Raw genomic sequence first — 24,031 nt, 5'->3', positions numbered from 1 at the left:
ACACGTTGCTTGAGAGGTGGTCATCAGAAAGTGGTGATGAGTGATGAATGATCACCGTGCCCCCAATGATGACATCCTGTTCCAGGCGAGGTAATAGAAAGGAGAAGTGAGCGCAGGGCCATCCTATTGATGATGTTTGAGACTCCCGTTAAAGCTAGCGTCACAGGACATAAAGTAAAAAAACATATATGGGGATTAGTTGTAAAGGGAAAATTATAGGGTATTTTAAAATAAAGCAAACATTTTAAAATAATTATAAAAGTCGCTGGGGCTTAAAATAGATACAGTCATGGCCGAAAATGTTGGCACCCATGAAATTGTTCTAGTAAATTAAGTATTTATCCCAGAAAATTATTGCAAGTATTGTTTTGCTATACACGTTTATTTCCTCTGTGTGTATATTGGAACAGCACAAGAAAACAGGGCAAAAAAGGCAAATTGGACATCATTTTAAACAAAACCCCCAAAATGGGTCGGACACAATTGTTGACACCGTCAACTTAATATTTTGTTGCACACTCTTTTTGAATAAATAACTGCAATCAATTGCTTCCTATAACCATCAACAAGCTTCTTACACCTCCTGACTGGAATTTTGGACCCTTCTTCTTTTGCAAACTACTCAAGGTCTCTCATATTTGAAAGGTGCCTTGTCCCAACAGCAATTTTAAGATCTTTCCACAGGTGTTCAATGGGATTTAGATCAGACTCATTGCTGGTCACTTCAGAGCTCTCTAGCGCTTTGTGTCCATCCATTTCTGGGTGCTTCTTGAAGTATGTTTTGAGTCATTGTCCTGCTGGAAGACCTATGACCTAGGACACAAAGCCAGCTTTCTGACACTACATTGCGACCCAAAATCCATTGGCAATCTTCAGATATCATGATGCCTTGCACACAGTGAAGGTAACCAGTGCCAGAGGCAGCAAAACAACCCCAAAACATTTGAATCTCCACCATATTTGGCTGTAGGTACTGTGTTCTTTCTTTGTAGACCTCATCCATTTTTATTAAATAGTACAATGATATGCTTTGCCAAAAAAGCTCTATCTTGGTCTCATCTGTCCACAAGACACTTTCCCAGAAGGATTTTGGCTTACTAACGTACATTTTGGCAAACTGCAGACTAGCTTTTCTTATGTCTGTGTCAGCAGTGGGTTCCTCCTGGATCTCCTGCCATAGCATTTCATTTCATTCAAATGTTGACGGATAGTTTACACTGACACTGATGTACCATGAACCTGAAGGACAGCTTGATTGGGTCTGCTTATCCACCATCTGGATTATCCTGAGTTGTAACCTTTCATCAATTTTTATCTGCCGTCCATGTAGAGGGAGATTAGCTACAGTGCCATGGGTTGTAAACTTCTTGATTATGTGGGACAAAGGAACATGAAGGTCTCTAAAGATGGACTTGTAACCTTGAGATTGTTGATATTTTTCAACAATTTTGGTTCTCAAATGCTCAGACAAGTCTCTTCTCTTTCTGTTCTCCATGCTTAGTGTGGTACACACATACACACAATTAAAAGATTAAGTCAACTTCTCCCCTTTTTATCTGGCCTCTGGTGTGATTTCTATGTTGCCCACACCTGTTACTTGCTATAGGTGAGTTTGAACGTGCTTGAAACAAAATTGTTTGCTTTAAGTTTTGGAAAGGTGCCAACAATTTTGTCCTGCCCATTTTGGGGTTTTGTGTGAAACTATGTGCAATTTTCCTTTTTTTTCCAGGTTTTTTTTTTTTAATTTTTGTATTATTCCAATACACACAAATATAATAAACATGTGCATAACAAAACATGTATAATTGCAATTCTGGGAGAAATACTTCATTTCCTGGAACAATTTCAAGGGTGCCAACACTTTTGGCCATGACTGTATTTAAAAAGTGAATTTTAGGTATCAGACAACCCTGTTAATGATCAACAAAGTGAAATATAAACTAATTTGCCCTGCTTATTCATCACTCTCTACAAACTTCTTTAGAGAGAGTGACGGATAATCTGAGCTGTCTACTGAGTAACAAGGTTGAAGACAAAACAGAAAATATCTACAACACTCACTCTGAGGCATAACTGGAGTACGGTTTCTGCCTTGTAAACTTTTGACCAGGTATCTATCACCTCAGGGAGGAAGGATTTGATAATGTAGAGGTGTCCAGCCTTGAGGATGTCATTATGAGACCAGGTACATGCTACTTTCACGGCCTTTCTTAATCCTCCTCCCATCTCTTCTTTACTAAGTATCTCTATTGTGGCATAGAAGCCATTATGTGACCAGGAGGACATGCTGTTATTTAGGATGCCAGGAGAACTCTCGTCCAGGCGATACACAGTGACCAGCTCTCCTGTAATAAGGCAGAAAAAAGAAATCTAAATAATACCCATAACAGTCCATAGGGTTCAGTTGTAATATCAGATGCAGACCATGGACAAGGGTCACACTGTATGCAAAAAGTATTTTTTTTCTACTCCGTAAAACAATTTTGGCAAAGATACATTGTCCACTTACCTACTGGAGGGAGCGGGGTAAAGGGAATACTCTGGGAAAGACGATACAAGTTATTTCTTTCAATGGCTGCAGGAAGCATAAGTGTCATTATTAATACCATCAACACTAAAGAAATACTTGCTGAACATAATATAGTTTGCCTCAAACAATACTTACCAGAATAATAGAAAGATGTATCCATGGATGTTTTGAAATTACATCCAAACTCTGGAAAAAAAAGCAGAATTGGTTCCAAATAATTTTTATTTTTAATTCCTTTCTCAGTTTTGCCTGTTTTTTTTTTTTTAAAATAATAAAAAAATATACTTTCTATCTACATTTCTAATTGTCAATCTATTTTCAAATATTTTAAAATATGTTCATAAGAGGGAAGATACTGTATATTTTTCACTCTGCAATCTGTAGAACTTTATGGGAGATATTAAAGGGAATCTGTCACCTGAATTTGGCGGGCTATGTAAATGCGCTGTTTTCGGTCCGATGGGCGGTGTTTCTTCTTTTTTCCTCCACTCCATCCTTCCCCGCTGTCCGCAATATTTTCCGGAATTGGATTAGGAGTCCTCTGTAGTTCTAGCGTGCAATGCAATCTTGTCTCGCGCACTTGCAGTATGCTTTGCCCATCTGCGGGCAAAACTGAAAAGCATTACTGTGCATGCGCCGGCGCACTATGCCCCGGAACACAGAGAAATACTTCCGGAACATAGTGCGCCGGCACATGCGCAGTAATACTTTTCGGCTTTCCATACCATGCAGAAGAAAAAGAAAAAGAAGCGCACTTACCCCGGTACGGTGGTCACAACTTTATTCGGACATGTATTAAAACAATAGCAGGGAGGAATGTGAAAAACAAACGGACCTCTTTTCGCTTGTCGCCGCAGTAAAAACGTAAGAGACCAGCTAGTACGGAATAGATTTGCATCCAGACGGGAGAATTGGTTGGGTGGTAATATGCCAAAAGGTAATTTCAAGTGCGGACAGTGCAATTTTTGCGCATATCATCTTACGGGCAATAGTATTAGAATTGGTCCTATTCAACACGTAGTACGCTATTTTATAACATGCAGGTCCACATATACTGTTTATATTATTTTTTGCCCTTGTGGCTTCTTTTATATCGGTAAGACCATTCGGCCTTTGTTTATTAGGATTAGGGAACATTTCAATTCTGTCCAGACGGGAAAAGGGGTCTCCAAATTGATCAATCATGTGAGGACTTACCATGAAAGCGATGTACAGACCTTGCGGTTTGCAGGACTGGAAAGAGTTGTTTCGCCGAAACAGGGAGGAGATTGGAACTGCCTCCTGTTACAAAGAGAAGGGAGGTGGATACTCCGTGCAGGTGCCTTGGGCCCATTAGGCTTGAATGAGAGAATCGATACGTCGGTCTTTTTGTAAAGTTTTGTTAAACAATGTATTTAATTATCGTCTTCAGATTTTTGCTTAGTATTTTAGTATCGTTGTTTTTAACTTTTGTATTGTTGTTCACTTGCACTCATGTTTCGTAGATAGGTGATTTGTTCACCTGATGTGTGATGAAGGGGGAGGAGTAGCACAAACCTGTGGAAGTAAAAGAACGCTCCTCACTTCCTCTCGTCATCAAGGACCTGTTGAAGTGCTATCCAGCACGAAACGGCCGTGTCCGTTTGTTTTTCACATTCCTCCCTGCTATTGTTTTAATACATGTCCGAATAAAGTTGTGACCACCATACCGGGGTAAGTGCGCTTCTTTTTTTTTTTCTGCATGGTATGGATTGTTATGGACTTTTTTGAAGCAGCACCCCCAATGGTATTGGAGGGGATTTATACTTAAGGCATCTTACACAGATACATTATTGGGGTTGAAGATTTTTAGGGTCAGGCATACAGCAGCAGTGCAGTGGGGCTCTTTCCTTCTTGGCTGATACTTTTCAGCTTTGCCCACAGATGGGCAAAGCATACTGCGAGTGCGCGAGACAAGATTGCATTGCACACGCGTGAACTATGGAGGACACCTACTCCAATTCAGGAAAATATTGCTGACAGCGGGGAAGGATGCGGTGGAGGAAAAAAAGAAGAAACACCGCCTATTGGACCGTAAATAGGGCATTTATATGGCCCGCCAAATTCAGGTGACAGATTCCCTTTAAACAAGTTGAGCATGCTGTTACGAGAGTGACAGTAAGGATGCTCAACGACTTAGTCCTCCTTACTGATGGTCCCCGATTCTAGTTATCCAGTGGTAAAACCTTCATTGATCTACCACCTTTAAAGGGAAAACCCCTATCTGAAGCTGTACAGATCCTCATGCAGTGAGCTCTTGTCCACCAGTCATAGCTGAACTGTCAAGTCAGGAATGTTTCAATTCATGTTCAAAAAGGCCCCCCATCCCACACCACTGTTATTTTACACTATGAGACTTTCTCCAGCTACCAAGAGCACTCAACAGATCACTAGATTCCTCACTCAACTAACTACTCATTGGAATCTTATTTGCAGCGAAAGAAATATAGTTTCTGGAAAGAAAAGTCTTACTTGTGAAGCCTTCTTTCTGAAAAGACCTAAGAAAATGAGAACTTAAGTTAGAATATCAGTTAATAAATTTGATAAAAATCAAAGAAAAAAGATCTGCAGACCACATTGTTATATAAAAAAGACCTACATAAAAATGGTACAAAAGCAGTCATAGATAGCCAGTGTACAAAATACTGTACAGTCCCAACTATACATGTAAAAGTCCAGTAATGTTATCCAGATGATTTGATAAGTATCCAATGTTGCGGTTAAACAAGGTCCCAGTATATCCACAACTAGTTCACTAGTCTGTGTGTAGATCCTGAGGAGTGTACTGTTGTCGTAGAAGCGTCTCATAAGGCAATACCAAAAGAGGCTGACTGCAATCAAAAGAGTTAAAGGCCCATACAGTGAGACATCTCCTGCTTCGAACAGAGTCGTGGATCAAAGATAAAAAAGTTCATCCAATGTGTTTCAAAGGAATCATAAGGATCCAATCGACGTAAATAGGTCAGCGTCGCTCCAAACAATTACAAGATCAATTGTGCCTCTTTAGATCCATCACAGTTTAGTCCCTAAAAGCAAAACGTTCAATTTCACTGTTATGTCCGGTTGGTGGATTGAATCCTCAGGAGTCATGATCCCTGACAAAGAAGGACGATTTCTTTGAAACGCATTTGATGAACTGTTTCCTTTTTGATCCACAGCTCTGTCCATGGTGGGTGATGTCACACTGTATTGGCGTTTCACTCTTGATTGCTGTTAGTTTGTTTAGGCGACATTGAACGGGGGCGCATCTACAACAACCGTACGCGCCTTATAATCACACAGACTAGTGAACTATTCAGGGACATATTTGGATCTTGGTTTACCACAAGATTGGATACTTATCGAACCATCTGGATTACATTACCGACCTTCCAAGGGCCAACCAAGACACTGTATGGAAGATCAAAGTGTCTAATAGAGCAAGGAAGATGTGCCAAATTGATGACAAACTTTACACAATTTCTACCTGTCTGATCTAGGTATACACTGTTTAAATTTTGGACACTATTTGTTCCAACAGATTAAAAGAGGAATATTGTTAATTTATTAAAACTGTCTGCAAAAGGGTGCAAAAGTTAGTAAATATGTATCATATTCTTGCAAACAGTAAAATGGGGGACAGAAAGAATTTGGTCCAATATTATATATTGCCAAAATCCCTAATTCAGGTCAATAGCATTGCAGAAATGTGTGTTAGTACCAGAATTCTTGCAAATAAATGAGCTAATAAGTATGCACTATCCTATTATAATAATAATCTTATTTTTTTTATATAGCGCTAACATATTCCACAGCGCTTTACAGTTTGCACACATTATCATCGCTGTCCCCGATGGGGCTCACAATCCAAATTCCCTATCAGTAAGTCTTTGGAATGTGGGAGGAAACCGGAGAACCCGGAGGAAACCCACGCAAACACGGGGAGAACATACAAACTCCTTGCAGATGTTGCCCTTGGTGGGATTTGAACCCAGGACTCCAGCGCTGCAAGGCTGCAGTGCCAACCACTGAGCCACCGTGCTGCCCTAATAATTAAATAACTAAAATGTCAAATGCTAACGTACAAACTGAATCAGTGAAAATGCATGACATTTTACTTTTTGTTCAGTGATAACTTATTAGGTGCCATAGTCTATTTAAATGGAACCTGTCAGCAGGATTCTGCACAGTAACCTACAGACAGTGTCAGGTTGGTGCCATTATACTGATTAAAATTATATCTTGGTTGGTGAAATTTGTCTTGTGGTTGCTATTTAATCTTAATCTTTCTGTATTTTATTCTTCTCTGTTTCAATTTTTATTTTCAGTTTTGAGTTAATGATATAGTCGTGCCCTGGGGTGGCCTGTGGCTGTGGTTAGGATCTTCATGTGGTGCTCTCATTAGGTATTCGTCAGTATGGCTTCTGATGGGTCACCTCTATATACACCAATGACAGCTACTGCGCAGGTGCGGCGGTGGGTGCCATTTTCAAATGAATTTTTTTAATGTCAGGATAACCTCAACCACAATAATTATATACACAGTACACATGCGATTATGCTGCAGCGCAGGTGCCATGGCTGGCGCCTGCATGCAGAAGGATTTTTTTTCAATACGTATATATAATATTCATTATGTAAACTAGGGGGCAGGTCATTGAGGAAACAATGACCTGTCAGAGGCCATAAAGATGAATTCCTAATCAGAGCACCACATGAAGACCCCCCACAGGCCACTCAAGAGCACGAGCATATTATTAACTCAAAACTACAAATAAAGATTAAACAACAACCCCAAGACGGATTTCATCAACCAAGGTATCGTTAAAATCAGTATAACGGTGCCGACCTTACACTGTCTGTAGGTTTCTGTGCACAATCCTGCTGACAGGTTCACTTTAACATCGACTTTGAAATACAGCCTGTGCTCATTTGAAGAAATGTTCTCCAATATTCAGAGATCATAAAAAAGAGGTAAACTTACAACTTGTGGCTTGAGGAGTATCGACTGTTATACTGCTCCTGTTTATAAAAAAAATATATATAATCTGTCATAAGATTCATGCTACCTGAAACACAGGCAGTATAAATCAAAGTTTGGCTGCACAATTGAAGTCAGTATACATATAAGTCCATAGACAACCTAAACCACAAAGATTATACTCCATATGTAAATATGTTTATTAGAACCCAAAAACGAGGGAACAAGGAATGTACAAGTGATTCTCAATAAATTACAATATCATCAAGAAGTTAATTTATTTCAGTTCTTCAATACAAAAAGTGAAACTCATATTATATAAAGTCATTACAAACAGAGTGATCTATTTCAAGTGTTTATTTCTGCTAATGTTGAGGACTATGGCTTACAGCCAATGAAAGCCCAACAAATTAGAATACTTTATAACACCAGCTTAAAAAATTATTTTGAAATCCAAAATGTTGGCCTACTGAAATGTATGTTCAGTAAATTCACTCAATACTTGTTGGGTCTGGTGTCTCTCATCTTCCTCTTGACAATACCGCATAGATTCTCTATGGGGTTAATGTCAGGCAAGTTTGCTGGCCAATCAAGCACAGTGATAGTGTTGTTTTTAAACCAGGTATTGGTACTTTTGGCAGTGTGGACAGGTGCCAAGTCCTGCTGGAGAATGACATTTCCATTGGTTGTAAACACTTGAAATAGATAGATCACTCTGTTTGTAATGACTCTATATAATATATGAGTTTCACTTTTTGTATAGAAGAACTGAAATAAATTAGTTTTTTGATAACATTCTACTGAGAAGCATCTGTATATAACAATAGTGGAATTTAATTAATACATTAATGGAAAAATCAATAAAATGGATGCTTCATGTCAGACTAAAAAGGCACAGCAACAGACAGACAGCCCTTCCAATGTGACATATAGAGTTATATTAGGCTAAGTGGTTGTTGTTGGATTTCTTTTTAAATAGTCACCTACACATTTGCTTGAATGACAAACATTGGCTACATGGATGTATTAAACTAGGTCTCACAGTGGGTACAACACCCGAATTAATGATATAGGGCAAAGTACCTTTTAAAATATTCAAACATAGGTGCATGTGACCATGGAAAAAAGGACTATAGATTATGCTTATGCAGAGATGTATTCGTATCCACACTTACAGTATATAAACAAGTACTCACAGAGATAGCCCTAAAGTGCATGTGCAAACAGATATTACTGCTATTGGAGCAACAGACAATATCATATGAGAAATGAAGACTGCCTCATTACATATAGCATGTTCGTCAATTGTAGACTAAAGGTTGAAACCACATTAAATAAAGTGCATGCACACGCCCCCGGAAGAATCATCGGCAAAATGCGCATTGGGGTGGGAGACACAGCAATCTCTGACTCACAACCCAGGTATAATTTGTTGAACATGCACTTTATTTAATGTGGTTTCAACCTTTAGTTAATGCTGCCCCAGGACTCACTGATATATATAAAAATAAACCACAATACTCAACTCTCCTCCTCGCTCCCACGCTGATTCCGGCGGCAGCTCTGCTCTGATGTCAGGAGCTATGCTGCAGTTGGCCTGGCAGACAACAGGTACATCACTTCATCGCGCACCTGCTGTTTGTCAGAGGCAAAGGGGAATGATGGGAGAGGGAGCATCAGCTGATGCTCTTTCCTCCATTAGTGCGCACTGGGGGCGGTGCTTACTCTGGGAACCCATGGCTTATGGCACTATAGTGGCCGCATGTGCTGGGGGCCCCTGAGGGGGGTGGGGGCCCAGGTCTGCAGGCCCTGATAGCGGGCAATGTTAGCTGCAGCCTGCCGCAAACACTGCCCGCTATTAAAGTGAAATGAAGTCACACCTCTCCACGCCCATAAGGGCATGGGGAAGCATGAATATTCATTTCACTTTAGCAGTGGGAACAGGCTTAGGCTTCCTGGCACCAGCGGCCCCCATAGCAGCTGTGTGATGTGCTGCTATTAGCGAAACGCCACTGGCTGGGGGGCCTGGAGCAGCGGGGGCCCTAGGCAGCTGCTGGCCCTGTATGCCAGCAGGTGTCAGTGCCTGGGCCCACCGGAGAATCCTCTAGTTCTTTGGTGGCCCAGTCTGACCTTGGTGGCAAGGACCCATCGGTAACATTTACTCTGGGGGTTCACTGTTCAGCTACAAGCATAGATTACATGACCCTAACTCACAAATTGACTTCTGCTTCCATAAAATAGTACAGTAGGTAGCTTGTTGAATGAATGAGGAGATGCTGCTTTTGTCTGTACATAATGTAAATGTATTGGGCCAACTAATGCTCATGTTGGGGAGTAAGTAGCTCATTCCTGCACAGGGGCCCAACGGGGGATTCTCTTGTTCTCCTGTGGGCCAGGCCAACCATGGCTACACTGCTTTAGTTGATAGGTCTCTTCTGTGTGTACTTAGGCAGGGACCTGTCAATCACCTGGAGTGAGGAGGGGAGAAGCCATTCGGGAGCCGCACTGGAACAGTCAGGTCTTTCCCTGTGGTCAATGGATGGCTGTTAAAACTATGTTATCTCTGAAATGTAGCAGTCCTTCAGAGAAAAATATACTTGGTTGTAATAATGCAGCCAGGCTCAGATTAATGCTTCCCTTGGTTCAGGCAGTATGAATCTAGTGACAGGTTATCAATAAAATAATATTCCCCAGGTAGCAGGGCTACCTCCAGGCATATCAGGTAAATTATCTAATGTGATGCTGTCATATCGTGTAATAGATGTTCACTATACCGACCTTTAGTAATGCTGCTGTAGAGTCTGTCTGGGGCAGGTCCTCACATGACATCGATCTACCATCCAAATCAACTACATTAGAGAGAATAATACCAGGAGAAAGAAAATCAAACCTAGATTGTCACTATTTTTCAAAAGAGGATTTACCTTAAATGTTTGACATGATCATTTGTTTTTAACTACAGTATATAGGTCCATCATTTTGTACTGATAAATTCTAAAATTGATCTTGATAGGTGTGGAGCTCAGTCTTCTCTTAGGGTACCGTCACACAGTGGCACTTTGATCGCTAGGACGGCACGATCCGTGACGTTCCAGCGATATCGTTACGATCTCGCTGTGTCTGACACGCTACTGCGATCAGGGACCCCGCTGAGAGTCGTACGTCGTAGCAGATCGTTTGAAACTTTATTTCGCCGCTGGATCTCCCGCTGACATCGCTGAATCGGCGTGTGTGACGCCGATTCAGCAATGTCTTCACTGGTAACCAGGGTAAACATCGGGTTACTAAGCGCAGGGCCGCGCTTAGTAACCCGATGTTTACCCTGGTTACCAGCGTAAACGTAAAAAAACAAACACTACATACTTACCTTCCGTGTCTGTCCTCCTGCGCTGTGCTTCTCTGCACTGGCTGTGAGCGCCGGCCAGCCGGAAAGCACAGCGGTGACGTCACCGCTCTGCTTTACGGCTGACCGGCGCTGACAGTGCAGAGGAAAGCACAGCGCCGGAGGACAGACACCGGAATGTAAGTATGTAGTGTTTGTTTTTTTACGTTTACGCTGGTAACCAGGGTAAACATCGGGTTACTAAGCGAGGCCCTGCGCTTAGTAACCCTATGTTTACCCTGGTTACCCGGGGACTTCGGGATCGTTGGTCGCTGTAGAGGTGTCTGTGTGACAGCTCTCCAGCGACCAAACAGCGACGCTGCAGTGATCGACATCGTTGTCGTATCGCTGCAGTGTCGTTTCAGTGTGACGGTACCCTTAGGCTCTGTGCACATTGTGTATGAGTCTTGTGTTTGGTGTAATTGATGAAAAAAGCGCATCTTCATAGAATGTATTCATAGGGGTTCGTTCAAACGACAAAAAATGTCTTATGCGTCTTTGTCAGGCAGGTATATGCCGGTATACTTTTTTTCTACTGTTCAGGAAAGCAGTTTGCACTTATACAACGGGCCACCACAGAAAAATCTATAACGCGAGATATGTCTTTTGACTTAATAAATACTTTAACACTGTGTGCACCTTCCCAGAGACAACTTAATTTAGATGGATTTATTCATCTCCCATTCAATTCAAGAACAAATTTGTCTTAGCAAGCTCTTCAGCAAATAATTTTTTAGATTTCTTGATACACAGGATTCCAGGTAAACTTTAATTTTGTATTTAGGGGTATATGAGAACTAAAGCAAAATTCTTTGCATTACTTGTTTTGTACTGATACTGAATATTAGGCTACATTCTCACAATGAGTATTTGGTGGCTTTTTGATGTAGCAGATTTTCTGCAGCATTCCTGCACCTACTAGGTAACTTAGGTTTATTCAGTTTTTTTTTTTTACATTGAAATTTTAAGTGCATTTTTTCCATGGGTTTTTATTACGTATTTGACTTTGCAGTTTCTCTATTTTATTGTGTCATGTTATAAATAAAGTTGCTTTGTTTTAGATACTTCCTGGTATTTAGCTTTGACAAAACCTTATTTATAGTGTCATGTTTCGACATCATGGGCTACATGTGCTTCTCACAAAATTAGAATATCATCAAAAAGTTAATTTATTTCTGTTCTTCAATACAAAAAGTGAAACTCATTATATAATATATAGAGTCATTACAAACAGAGTGATCTATTTCAAGTGTTTATTTTTGTTAATGTTGATGAAAACCCAAAACTCATTATCTCAGTAAATTGGAATTAACAAAAAAATACCTGCAAAGGCTTCCTAAGAGTTTAAAAAGGTCCCTTAGTCTGTTTCAGTAGGCTCCACAATCATGGGGAAGACTGCTGACTTGACAGATGTTCAGAAGGCAGTCATTGACACACTCCACAAGGAGGGTAAGTCACAAAAGGTCATTGCTAAAGAAGCTGGCTGCTCACAGAGTGCTGTATCCAAGCATATTAATGGAAAGTTGAGTGGAAGGAATAAGTGTGGTAGAAAAAGGTGCACAAGCAACTGGGATAACCGCAGTCTTGAAAGGATTGCTAAGAAAAGGCCATTCAAAAATTTGGGGGAGATTCACAAAAAGTGGACTGCTGCTGGAGTCATTGCTTCAAGAGCCACCACACAGACGTATCCAGGACATGGGCTACAAGTGTCGCATTTCTTGTGTCAAGCCACTCATGACCAATAGACAATGCCAGAAACGTCTTACCTGGGCCAAGAAGAAAAAGAACTGAACTGTTACTCAGTGATCCAAGGTGTTGTTTTCAGATGAAAGTAAATTTTGAATTTCATTTTGAAATCAAAGTCCCAGAGTCTGGAGGAAGAGTGGAGAGGCACACAATCCAAGCTGCTTGAGGTCTAGTGTGATGTTTCCACAATCAGTGATGGTTTGGGAGCCATGTCATCTGCTGGTGTAGGTCCACTGTTTTATCAAGACCAAAGTCAGCGCAGCTATCTACCAGGAAATTTTAGAGCATTTCATGTTTCCCTCTGCTGACAAGATTTTTGGAGATGGAAATTTAATTCTCCAGCAGGACTTGGCACCTGTCCACATTGCCAAAAGTACCAATACTTGGTTTAAAAACAACAGTATCATTGTGCTTGATTGGCCAGCCAACCCGTCTGACCTTAACCCCATAGAGAATCTATGAAGTATTGTCAAGAGGAAGATGGGAGACACCAGACCCAACAATGCAGACGAGCTGAAGGTAGCTATCAAAGCAACCTTAGCTTCCATAACACCTCAGCAGTGGCACAGGCTGATCGCCTCCATGCCACGCCGCATTGATGCAGTAATTAATGCAAAAGTAGCCAAAGCAAGTATTGCATGCATTTACTGAACATACATTTCAGTAGGCCAACATTTCGGATTTTAAAATTATTTTTCAACCTGATGTTATAAAGTATTCCAATTTACTGAGATAATGACTTTTGGGTTTTCATTGACTATAACCCATAATCATCAACATTAACAGAAATAAACACTTGAAATAGATCACTCTGTTTGTAATGACTCTATATAATATATGAATTTCACTTTTTGTATTGAAGAACTGAAATAAATTAACTTTTTGAAGATATTCTAATTTTGTCAGAAGCACCTGTATGTGTTTTTCACCTGCGGATTTTCTGCATCAAATGTAATTCTATGATGAAAGTCTATATATAGAACTCAGTGTTGACATGTGAAAAATCTACACATAAAACTCAGAAATTGACATGTTGCAGATTTGAAAAATGCACCACAGGTCAGTTTGCACAACGTAAAAAACAAATGTACAGCAGGAATGAGAGGTCTGTAAATCCCATACACGTCCAGTGTCAAAAACTCACCAACAATTAATCGGAGAACACAACATTGAGGTCCAGAGCAGCATTCACAGTTTAGCAGACTTCAGAACTGAAATCTTTAAAATTCCTTGATTTCTTAATTTACAGGCACAATCAGCGCTTCACAATATTATGGTGTAGAAGAACTATTACACCAGCAATCAAGCATCTGTCTGCTAAAAAACTGAGCCTGCAGCCTTACAATAGTCAGTATAACCAAACACTTTACCCCTTTTGTGTTTTTGTTTTTTCCTCCTTATTCCAAGAGCAATAACTTTTTTATTTTTCAGTCCACGTGGCTTGTATAAGGGCTTATATTTTGCGGAACAAATTCTAGTTTTGAATGACACCATTCATTTTAGCATAAAGTGTACTAGAGAACAGGAAAAAAATCCAAGTGCAGTGAAATTGAGAAAAAAAGAGCAATTCTGACATCGATTTTTGGGATTATTGTTCCCGTTGTTCACTATGTTGCAAAATTACCTGGTGTCAAGATTGTCCAGGTCAGTACAATTACAGCAACATTAAACTAAATAAAGTTTGAAATTTGGGGAAAAAATTTGTTTTTCTTGTGTTGTCATTTTCCAGGACCAATAACAATAACATTTTTATTTTTTCTGACAATTAATCTTTGTGAGGGCATTGACACCATTTTGGGATAGATAAAACATTTAGATCGTTTGTTATTGCTTTTTATGCGATGTTGAGCAATCAAAAAAATCCAATTTTGGTCTTTTTAATTTTTTCTGTTTATAATGTTCACTGATCTGGTTGAATAATTGATAGATTGAACGTTTATACTAAATATGTGTATTTTTCATTTTTTAATACGTTTATTTTTAGTGGGAAAAAAAGGGACAATTTGAATTGTTATTTTTTTTGTAATTTTTTAAAATCTTTATTTTTTTTTACTTTTTACTGTATTTGTTGGTCCCTTGAGCGGACTTGCGCCTGCAATCGTCTAATAACTTATACTATAACAGCAATTAAAAATACATCTGCATTGTTTTATATAGCACAAATCATGGTTTTCTTTGAAGCCCATCCACTGGTTTGGTTTTAGAGGAGTACAGTAATGACAAACATGGGGGTCTACATCAGACCCCCAGCCACCATAGCAAGCCATCGTTATGCCACAATAGCGTTGCGAGGGTTCGAGGGGCGATGGGCACTTAGAACGGCGTGCCCCTTGACTACATGCTGTAAATGCCATTGTCAGCAATTGACAGTAACATTTAGCAAGTTAATAATTGTGGGGAAAACTCAGCTCTACTTGCAGCTGTTAGGCCTCATTCAGACTTCTGAATTTTGTGCATGAGTGCTGTGCTATCCTCGATTTTCATGGATAGCACTTGTACCTGTGATAGTCTATAGGGCCATTCAGGTATCCCACTTTTTCCTCTGACAGAGTGGCTGGCGTAAACATTCGAATTTGATCGGAGAGTCAGATAAAAATCGGCAGTACAAATCAACGGGTCCGTGAAGAAAAAAATCAATTTTCACTGACTGTCGGAATGGAGCAGGTGGAGAATTTTTTTTCTCTTCATATGATAAAATCGGATGACACCTAGACCAAACTCGGACCACACTTTGATCAAACTCTGAATGTCTGAATTAGGTCTTAGAGGAAGATCCTCGTAAACATCCATTACGGGGCAGGCTCAGTCTCTGAACTCTCTCCATAGACTCAATCTTGACTATTGCTTTAGATTTTCACTGAATCTCAGGAAAGGGTTAAATAAGTTAACTAAAAATGAGCCCATAGAATGCAGAATTCCTGTACAAATTCAAATGTACAGTCACAGGAAAAAGTATAAAAGGAAAACAAACTTTAATAGTAATATTAGTATGGAATATGGGAAAACCGATTTATATGATGCTAGTGAAAATGATCGTTGACGTGTTTGACCAGCTCTTCATCAGGAACACGGATCCAGGACCCCTCATTTACAAAGTCCCTTCAGTTTTATGACAAAGGTATTCCTAAGCAATGAAACATTATCTGTGAATGGTGTAGACAAGGCATTGAATCATATGGTTACATGAAGTATATATTACATACATTGGCTTCTGGATATTGTAGAAAAATGTTGTGGTAGGTCCTCTAATGCTGTACATGAATGTGTTTTTCTGAGATTTTCCTCGTCGTTGCAGCATGACTGTGATTGAGATTAAGATAAAAATTATCCTTGAGGTCATCCTATGATTTTTAAAAAGAAGCACATACCCCTCCATTCCCCACAGTGTGATAGTTACTGAATTTGAATGCAGCATTTGAACATATCTGATTTTAGTGGGACCGACCGACCATCTGTTCTCTTACAGGAAACCTGAGAACCCAGAGGAAACCCACGCAAACACGGGAAGAACATACAAACTCCTTACAGATGTTGTCCTTGGTTGGATTTGAACCCAGGACCCCAGCGCTGCAGTGCTAACCACTATGCCATATATAGGTGTCTGGCAGCGGCTATCTCCCCTCTCTTCAATGAAAATAAATGAACACTCGGCTCAGAGTCTCCATTTTTGGAATTTGAAGATTTTCTTTATTTATTTGTAATTATTTATTAGCTAATATTTCTTACCTACACTACTGCAGTGGTCAATATTGTTTAGCTAAACCCTTTACCAAGCTACCAAGAATAGGAGTAGTGTTGTCTCATGAAAATAAGAGTAGCCGAATCTACCTCCATGCTTCACAAGTGTACACTGCCTCTGTGCACCTAGCCTACAGTTATACATCTGGAAATGTTTCTGATGTAAAGTGTAACATTTCAATAGGCCTCCATTCACTCGATAGGGGGAATAGTGTGTTTTTCGCCCTGTATCTTTCCAATATGCATCGATATACCATTTAACTGCATAAAGAAAGCGCTGTACACTGAACTTACACAGAGGGCCACTTAAAAAAAAGGTATACCATGCGATATACTGTATGTTTCTTTAAAGTGGGTCCCTATGGTTGATGGAAGCCTTGAAGCAATCCTGACTCTGACCACTGTCGGATGCATACCTCCTGAGTGGATGTGCCCGACAGCGAACACAAACATAACATATAATTGACCGCTAGTGATGGGCGAACACTAAAATGCTTGGGTGCTCGTTGCTCGGGTCGAGCAAATTGGAATGCTCGGATGCTCGACCCGACCAATGAGCCCAATGTAAGTCTATGGGAAACTCAAGCATTTTTCCGCTCGGCGATCTGTAGAGAGTCTAGAAATTGAGGAAATCGATGGGAGCAGTGCTCATATGACATGTGAACAGCATAGGGAACAATGTTGTCTTATGCCAATTTTACAGACTCACAATAAAACATACAACAATGAAACCAAAATGAATTTTCCTGAGAAATATGTTAAGGAACATTCTTTCTAGGGTAATGACTTGTATATAAGGCAAAATAAATAACCAAAAACAATAATGCTCCTCACCTTGGGCTATGTTCACACGTAGCATTTTTGATGCGTTTTTGAACTTTAGCATTATTTTTAACCAAGACAAATGCATTCACTGGGAAATGTCATTTCAACATTTTACAACCTTATCTGGCCATTTCGTGTGTGACACATCATCAGACACATCCTGTTTCATTTATGAAGGAGGGACTCTGAAAGTCACAAAGCCTATTTTTATAGGGCCATCAGGTGGCCTTTACTATTCTTAACCCCTTTACCCCCAAGGGTGGTTTGCACGTTAATGACCAGGCCAATTTTTACAATTGTGACCACTGTCCCTTTATCAGGTTATAACTCTGGAACGCTTCAACGCATCCCGGTGATTCTGACATTGTTTTCTCGTGACATATTGTACTTCATGATAGTGGTAAAATTTCTTTCATATTACCTGCGTTTATTTGTGAACAAACGGAAATTTGGCGAAAATTTTGAAAATATCGCAATTTTCCAACTGTGAATTTTTATGGAATTAAATCACAGAGATATGTCACACAAAATACTTAATAAGTAACATCTCCCACATGTCTACTTTACATCAGCACAATTTTGGAACCAACATCTTTTTTTGTTAGGGAGTTATAAAGGTTAAAAGTTGACCAGCAATTTCTCATTTTTACAACACCATTTTTTTTCAGGGACCACATCTCATTTGAAGTCATTTTGAGGGGTCTATATGATAGAAAATAACCAAGTGTGACACCATTCTAAAAACTGCACCCCTCAAGGTGCTCAAAACCACATTCAAGAAGTTTATTAACCCTTCAGGTGTTTCACAGGAATTTTTTGAATGTTTAAATAAAAATGAACATTTAACTTTTTTTCACAAAAAATTTACTTCAGCTCTAATTTGTTTTATTTTACCAAGGGTAACAGGAGAAAATCGACCCCAAAAGTTGGTGTACAATTTGTCCTGAGTACGCCGATACTCCATATGTGGGGGTAAACCACTGTTTGGGCGCATGGCAGAGCTCGGAAGCGAAGGAGCGCCATTTGACTTTTCAATGCAAAATTGACTGGAATTGAGATGGGACACCATGTTGCGTTTGGAGAGCCACTAATCTGCCTAAACATTGAAACCCCCCACAATTGACCCCATTTTGGAAAGTAGAACCCCTAAGGAACTTATCTAGATGTGTGGAGAGCACTTTGACCCACCAAGTGCTTCACAGAAGTTTATAATGCAGAGCCGTAAAAATAAAAAAATCATATTTTTTCACAAAAATGATCTTTTCGCCCCCAATTTTTTATTTTCCCAAGGGTAAGAGAAGAAATTGGACCCCAAAAGTTGTTGTACAATTTGTCCTGAGTACGCTGATACCCCATATGTGGGGGTAAACCACTGTTTGGGTGCTTGGCAGAGCTCGGAAGCGAAGGAGCACCATTTGACTTTTCAATGCAAAATTGACTGGAATTGAGATGGGATGCCATGTTGCGTTTGGAGAGCCACTGATGTGCCTAAACATTGAAACCCCACACAAGTGACACCATTTTGGAAAGTAGACCCCCTAAGGAACTCATCTAGATGTGTTGGGAGAGCTTTGAACCCCCAAGTGTTTCACTACAGTTTATAACGCAGAGCCGTGAAAATAAAAATTCTTTTTTATTCCTACAAAAATTATATTTTAGCCCCCAGTTTTGTATTTTCCCAAGGGTAACAGGAGAAATTGGACCCGAAAAGTTGTTGTCCAATTTGTCCCGAGTACGCTGATACCCCATATGTGGGGGAACCACCGTTTGAGCGCATGGCAGAGCTCGGAAGGGAAGGAGCGCCATTTGGAATGCAGACTTAGATGGATTGGTCTGCAGGCGTCACATTGCATTTGCAGAGCACGTGATGTAACTAAACAGTAGAAACCCCCCACAAGTGACCACATATTGGAAACTAGACCCCCCCAAGGAACTTATCTAGATTTGTTGTGAGAACTTTGAACTCCCAAGTGTTTCACTACAGTTTATAACGCAGAGCCATGAAAATAAAAAATCCTTTTTTTCCACAAAAATTATTTTTTAGCCCCCAGTTTTGTATTTTTCCAAGGGTAACAGGAGAAATTGGACCCCAAAACTTGTTGTCCAATGTGTCCTGAGTACGCTGATACCCCATATGTTGGGGTAAACCCCTGTTTGGGTGCACGGAAGAGCTCGGAAGGGTAGGAGCACTGTTTTGCTTTTTCAACGCAGAATTGGCTGGAATTGAGATCGGACGCCATGTCGCATTTGGAGAGCCCCTGATGTGCCTCATCAATGGAAACCCCCCAATTATAACTGAAACCCTAATCCAAACACACCCCTAACCCTAATCCCAACCGTAAATGTAATCCAAACCCTAACCCTAACTTTAGCCCCAACCCTAACTTTAGCCCCAACCCTAACTGTAGCCGTAACCCTAGCCCTAACCCTAACCCTAGCCCTAACAGGAAAATGGAAATAAATACATTTTTTAAATTTTTCCCTAACTAAGGGGGTGATGAAGGGGGGGTTGATTTACTATTTATAGCGGGGTTTTTAGCGGATTTTTATGATTGGCAGCCGAGATGCTTTTTATTGCAAAAAATATTTTTTGCGTTACCACATTTTGAGAGCTATAATTTATCCACATTTTGGTCCACAGAGTCATGTGAGGTCTTGTTTTTTGCGGGACGAGTTGACGTTTTTATTGGTAACATTTTCAGGCACGTGACATTTTTGATCGCTTTTTATTCCGATTTTTGTGAGGCAGAATGACCAAAAACCAGCTATTCATGAATTTCTTTTGGGGGTGGCGTTTATACCGTTCCGCGTTTGGTAAAATGGATAAAGCAGTTTTCAGTTTTATTCTTCGGGTCAGTTTGATTACAGCAATACCTCATTTATATCATTTTTTATGTTTTGGCGCTTTTATACAATAAAACTATTTTATAGAAAAAATAATTATTTTTGCATCGCTTTATTCTGAGGACTATAACTTTTTTCTTTTTTTGCTGATGATGCTGTATGGTGGCTCGTTTTTTGCGGGTCAAGATGACGTTTTCAGCGGTACCATGGTTATTTATATCCGTCTTTTTGATCGCGTGTTATTCCACGTTTTGTTCAGCGGTATGATAATAAAGCGTTGCTTTTTGCCTCGTTTTTTTACGGTGTTCACTGAAGGGGTTAACCAGTGGGCCAGTTTTATAGTTCGGGTCGTTACGGATGCGGCGATACTAAATATGTGTACTTTTATTGTTTGTTTTTTTTTATTTAGATAAAGGAATGTATTTATTGGAACACATTTTTTTTTTAAATTATTTATTTATTTAGGATTTTTTTTTTTACACATGTAATTTTTTTTTTTTTTACTTTTTTACTTTGCCCCAGGGGGTGGGGGACATCACAGTAAAGTGACAGATCGCTGATCTGACACTTTGCTGTGCACTGTGTCAGATCAGTGATCTGACGTGCACAGCTCCAGGCTTACAGGTGCCTGCTCTGAGCAGGCGCTTGTAAGCCACCTCCATGCAGGACCCGGATGCAGCCCCGTGGCCATTTTGGATCCGGTCCTGCTGCAGGGAGGAAGGTAGGAGACCCGCCGTCACATTGCGTTGCTCTGAGGGTCTCAGGGAAGCCCACAGGGAGCCCCCTTCCTGTGCGATGCTTCCCTATACCGCCGGAACACTGTGATCATGTTTGATCGCAGTGTGCCTGGGGTTAATGTGCCGGGGCGGTCCGTGACCGCTCCTGGCACATAGTGCTGGATGTCAGCTGCGATAGTCAGCTGACACCCGGCTGCGATCGGCCGCGCTCCCCCCGTGAGCGCAGCCGATCACGCTGGACGTAAAATTCCATCCTTGGGAAGTAGGGCCCACCCCACATGGACAGAATAGTACGTCCAATGGCAGAAAGGGGTTAAAGGGCCAGCAGTCGGCCCTCACTATTCTTAGAGAGCCAAGTTTTGTTGTGCCCATTATTAAACAGTGGGTCTCCTATACTGTTATTGCGTATGCATTGAGTGGCAGGGCTGCCCAAAATTTGGATGCACCCCAATACCCCTTTGAAGAGACGTACAGGAGGGCCTTCTGAAAACAATGTTCCCATTATTAGGAAGTATGTCTCCCACACTGTTTGCCTATGCAGTGAATGCAAGAGCTGCCAAAAATGTGGACCTACTCCAATGCCTCTTGGAAGAGACGTAGAGGAGGGCCTCATGAAAAAAATGTTCCCATTATTAGGAAGAGGATCTCCCATAGTGTTTGCCTATGCAGTGAATCAAGGGCTGCCAAAAACTTAGAGGAACTCCAATGCCCCTTTCAAGAGATGTAGAGGTCAGAGGACCTCCTGAAAACAATGTTCACATTATTAGCAAGTGGGTCTCTCATAGTGTTTCCCTATGCAGTGAAAGCAAGGGCTGCCAAAAATGTGGAGGCACTCCAATGCCCCTTGGAAAAGACATGGAGGAGGGCCTCATAAAAATATGTTCCCATTAGAAAGGAGTTTCCTATACTTGTAATGCCCATGCACTAAGTGTATGGGCTGACAAATATTTAACCCTTGGGGGGTATACATGAACATACTGTATAACAATTTTTTTTATAGACATCATAAACACCCTTTAAAAAAATTATGTGAGTGTTGCATCACGGACCTCGGTCACCCTGGTGATGTGGTGGAGGATGAAGAGAAGGAGGAGGACAACAGCAAATAGCCAAAATCAGGAAGCATATAACCATGTGTGGGTGTGAAGAGGTGCATGGGAATAGACCTCCCAAAAAAAGGACACTGGATTTGAGTTTATGTTACGCTACTATCATTTAGTGGTGTTGAGACGTCTGGCCCAATCTAGCCCTTGTTCATTTTTATAAGTCAGTCTGTCAGCATTTTCAGTTGACAGGTGGATGCGCTCATGAGTTACAATTCCACCAGCAGCACTAAGGTGTAGAGAACCAGTTCATGCCACGTGTCCAGCTTGGATACCCAATAATTATAAGGCACAGAGGAATCACAGAGGATGTTGGTACGATTAGCAAGGTACTCCCTCAGCATCTTCCCAAACTTTGCAGTCCTTGTGAGAGTACCCCGCGCCTCAGGGCCTGTGCGATGGGAGGATCTGAGAAAATTCTCCCAAAACTTTGATAATGTTTCCCTGCCTCTGCTGAATTGGAGTTGTGCCTCTCTCGCCTGTACTCCGTGGTTGCCCAACGAGCTGTGACCTCTGCCGCCAGTGTTTTCAGATGGGAATTTTTTAATATTTATGCAACAAGGGCCTTCTGGTAATGCCCCATTTTAGTAGACCTGTCCGCCTTAGGAATAAGAGATAGGAAATTCTCCTTGTAGTGTGGGTCTAGAACTGTCACTAACCAGTAATGACTGTCACCCAAAATTTTGAGAGCGCGAGAGTCACAGGAAAGGCAGCGTAACATAAACTCAGCCATGCATGCCAGACTGCTAACAGGTAAGACTTCCGTGTCCTCATGAAGAGGACAACTGACCATGCTCTCCTCCTCCTACTCCTCCCTGTCCTCAGGCCATCCATGCTGATCAGACGGTATGACAGTTGTGCAGGTAGTACCGTCTATAGCACATGAAACTAGCTCCTGTTCTTTCTCCTCCTCCTCTTCCTCATTGTCACCCAACCCACGTTGGGATGAGATGAGGCTGGGCTGTGTGTAATCACCCTGTATGGTTCCTTGCTCCATCTCATCATGATCTGCCTGCAATGCATCCTATTTGATTGTGAGCAGAGAGCATTTCAGAACACAGAGAAGTGGGATGGTGGCGCTAATTATGGCATCATCGCCGCTCACCATCTTGGTGGAGTCATCAAAGTTTTGGAGGATGGTACATATGTCTGGCATCCAAGTTCACTCCTGAGGTCTTATGTGTGGAGTCTGAACTGAATATCAATGGCCTTGTTGATGCTGGTAGTCAACAACTGCCCTCCTCTGCTCACAAATCCTTCCCAACATCTGCAGTGTAGAGTTCAAAAGGGTGGGCCTATCACACACCAGTCGGTGAGCCGGAAGCTGCAAATGCTGCTGAAGAACAGCAAGGGCGGCGGAAGCTGTAGCTGACTTTCTAAAATGGGCACACAGGTGGAATACTTTGACAAGCAAATCTAGCAGCTCCGGGTAGGTTTTGAGAAACCGCTGAAACACGAGGTTAAGCGCATGGGTCAGTCATGGTACATGTGTGAGCTCGCCTCACTTCAGAACCGCCACCAGGTTTTGGCCATTGTCACACACGACCATGCCTGGCTGTAGGTTCAGTGGTGTAAGTCACAGATCTGCCTGCTCTTTCAGAGCTGTCCACAACTCTTCGGCATTGTGTGGTTTGTCACCTAAGTGCATTGCGCGGTTTGTCACTAAGCATATTAGCACAGCCTGTTGCCGCTTGGCTAAGGCAGTGCTGCAGTGCTCCCAGCTTGTGACTGATGTGGTCATTTCACAGATGGAGGCTGAAGAGGATGAGGAGGTGCAGGAGCTGTAGACTGTGGGGGAACCCTGGAAACAGGAACACATGGGCTACTTGCACAGTGAACAAGTCTGTATGATCATGTTCACACACCACCAAGAAACCTGAAGACACAAAAGAGAATAGTAAAACCAAAAACACTCAGTTTGAAAAAATGTTGCAGTAATCCGCAAGTGCTAGTAAAAGATGTAAAAAACAGGGTATTTGGTTGATACGTTTTTTGAAAAAAATGTATACTAAGCTGCTCTACCAATCTTCACGGTATACCCTTATCAGAGCAGATAAGGGTATACCGTGAAGATTGGTAGAGCAGCTTAGTATACATTTTTTGCAAAAAACATATCAACCAAATACCCTGTTTTTTACATCTTTTACT

The 24,031-nt window shown here is 41.1% G+C and overlaps 1 pseudogene; it reads right to left on the bottom strand.

Annotated features, from left to right (window-relative positions):
* The window catches only part of LOC138674576 (transient receptor potential cation channel subfamily M member 7-like), a 240,306-nt pseudogene that overhangs the window by 15,603 nt on the left and 200,672 nt on the right, over nt 1-24,031 (bottom strand).

Source organism: Ranitomeya imitator, chromosome 4, assembly GCF_032444005.1.
Source record: "Ranitomeya imitator isolate aRanImi1 chromosome 4, aRanImi1.pri, whole genome shotgun sequence".
In the NCBI taxonomy this organism is placed as follows: domain Eukaryota; kingdom Metazoa; phylum Chordata; class Amphibia; order Anura; family Dendrobatidae; genus Ranitomeya; species Ranitomeya imitator.
Note: the sequence above shows the minus strand (reverse complement) of the source record. Positions and strands in the feature narration are given on the sequence as shown.